The sequence below is a fragment of the Rhinopithecus bieti genome, unplaced genomic scaffold (assembly GCF_001698545.2).
Source record: "Rhinopithecus bieti isolate Rb0 unplaced genomic scaffold, ASM169854v2 scaffold_7884, whole genome shotgun sequence".
Lineage (NCBI taxonomy): Eukaryota > Metazoa > Chordata > Mammalia > Primates > Cercopithecidae > Rhinopithecus > Rhinopithecus bieti.
The window spans coordinates 710102-712914 of record NW_016806331.1 but is presented as its reverse complement, the minus strand read 5'-3'; the positions used below and the strand labels follow the sequence as shown (position 1 = coordinate 712914).

The window sequence follows — 2813 nt, the reverse complement described above, 5'->3', positions numbered from 1 at the left end:
TTAAAATATTTCGTTTGTCCTTATTGTCATGTTTATTAGTAGCCACTATCTATGGAGTATTTACTATGTTCCAAGCATAGTGCTAAATACTGTATACAGATTATCTAATTTAGTTATTTCCTAAATCTTACCAGGTAGATGTTAAATAATTAGCATGAAAGTGAGTGAACGAAGTCTCCAAATCAAGGAGCTAGAAAAAAGGCATCAAAATGCCTTCAAGGAAAACATGTAACATATACAAAAAGAATAAAAAAAGATGGAAAACAGGAAACAATGAATGAGTGAAGAGAAAAAGTAAAATTCGTAATTCTAAGAGCTGGTTCTCTGAAAAGACAATAAGGAAACCACTGAGAAGCCTAATTATGTAGAAAATAAAGAAAAAACAAATACACACCGTTGGGATTTATCAAAGAGATATAAATGATATGGAGGAGATCTTAAATGTAAACAATGTTATAGTCACCCTACACTACTATATTTGGAAAACAGAATCTCAACGCAGAAGGTTCTCTAAAAAAATTACCACCATTGGTTGTTAAAAGAAGATGATTTGGGCTGGGCACAGTGGCTCACATCTGTAAACCTAGCATTTTGGGAGGCCGAAGCAGGTGGATCACGAGGTCAGGAGTTCAAGACCAGCCTGGCCAACATGGTGAAACCCTGTGTCTACTAAAAATACAAAAAATAGCTGGGTGTAGTGGCAGGTGCCTGTAATCCCAGCTACTTGGGAGGCTGAGAGAAGAGAATCATTTGAACCTGGGAGGCAGAGGTTGCAGTGAGCCAAGATGGTGCCATTGCACTCCAGCCTGGCCGACAGGGTGAGACTCCATCTCAAAAAGAAAAAAAAAGGAGGTGATTTGAAAGATTTAGGGGCTTAATAAACACACTATTATTTCCCTCTGAGTTCAGAACCAAGAAAAGAAATAAGACACACAAGATAGGCAGGTGTCAAGCAGAACATCAGTCTCAATACTGATACACCAATTAGGGCAAGCAACTTCAAGGCCAAAAGGGCTTCCTAGCACCACCCCCGCCACCCACCACCCACGGCTAGCTCTGAGGCACCCTGCTGAGGGTACTGTCACTTGAACGGTCACCTCACACTAACCTAGAGGAAAAAGAGAAGGAAAAGGAAAAAACCCCAGTGCAAAAGATTAGCAAGAGAGGTGCGACCGGTGGGGCCTGCTGGGACTCGCCGCTCGCATGCCCTGGGGCCGCGGCCGGGCGCCCGCTCTTCCTTCTGCTTGTGCCCTGAGCTGAGCCGGTGTATGTGCGGCAATAACACGTCAACCCCGCTGCCCGGCATCGTGCCCGCCGCCCAGAAGGCCACCGCTGCGGTGATTTTCCTGCGTGGATTGGGAGATACTAGGCCTGTTAGGCCTGTTACATTAAATATGAACATGGCTATGCCTTCATGGTTTGATATTATTGGGCTTTCACCAGATTCACAGGGGGATGAATCTGGGATTAAACAGGCAGCAGAAAAAATAAAAGCTTTGATTGATCAAGAAGTGAAGAATGGCACTCCTTCTAACGGAATTATTTTGGGAGGGTTTTCTCAGGGAGGAACTTTATATACTGCCCTTACCACGTAGCAGAAACTGGCAGGTGTCACTGCACTCAGTTGCTGGCTTCCACTTCGGGCTTCCTTTCCACAGGGTCCTATCGGTGGTGCTAACAGAGATATTTCTATTCTTCAGTGCCACGGGGATTGTGACCCTTTAGTTCCCCTGATGTTTGGTTCTCTTCTGGTTGAAAAACTTAAAACATTGGTGAATCCAGCCAATGTGACCTTTAAAACCTATGAAGGTATGATGCACAGTTCGTGTCAACAGGAAATGATGGATGTCAAACTATTAATTGATAAACTCCTACCTCTCCAATTGATTGACGTCACTAAGAGGCCTTGTGTAGAAGTACACCAGCATCATTGTAGTAGAGTATAAACCTTTTCCCATGCCCAGTCTTCAAATTTCTAATGTTTTGCCGTGTTAAAATGTTTTGCAAATACATGCCAATGACACAGATCAAATAATGTCTCATGAGAAATTTATGATCTTTTAAGTTTCTATACATGTATTCTTATAAGAAGATCCAGGATCTACTATATTAAAATAGATGAAGCAGGTAGTTTCTTTTTTCCCAAATGTAATTCAGCAAAATAATACAGTACTGCCACCAGATTTTTTATTACATCATTTGAAAATTAGCAGTATGCTTAATGAAAATTTGTTCAGGTACAAATGAGCAGTTAAGATATAAACAATTTATGCATGCTGTGACTTAGTGTATGGATTTATTCCAAAATTGCTTAGTCACCATGCAGTGTCTGTATTTTTATGTATGTGTTCATATATACATAATGATTGTAATGCATAACAAGAATGAGGTGGTATTACATTATTCCTAATAATAGGGATAATGCTGTTCATTGTCAAGAAAGAGTAAAATTGTTCTCTTCAATTAATGGCCCTTTTATTTTGGGACCAGGCTTTTATTTTCCCTGATATTATTTCTATTTAATACTCTTTTCTCTCAAGAAAAAAAAAAGTTTGTTTTTTCTTCATTGTCCTCATAGCAGACCAAGTATTGCCTCTCTGCCATAGACAGCTACTGTCAATACATGCTATAATTTGACATTCTGGGTCACAGATATAAGGTATTTAAAATCTATTTATGCTTTATAGAGAAACCAGACATTAAAACTTCATGCACTACTTATTTCAAATTACTGTACCTTATCCAAATTTACACCTAGCTATTAGGATCTTCAACCCAGATAACAGGAATAATTCTGTGGTTTCATTTTTCTA

At 39.7% G+C, this 2813-nt stretch overlaps 1 pseudogene; it reads left to right on the top strand.

Annotated features, from left to right (window-relative positions):
* Positions 1-1268: 1268 nt before the first annotated feature.
* LOC108531973 (acyl-protein thioesterase 1 pseudogene) lies at positions 1269-1946 on the top strand (annotated as a pseudogene).
* The last annotated feature ends 867 nt before the right edge of the window (positions 1947-2813 follow it).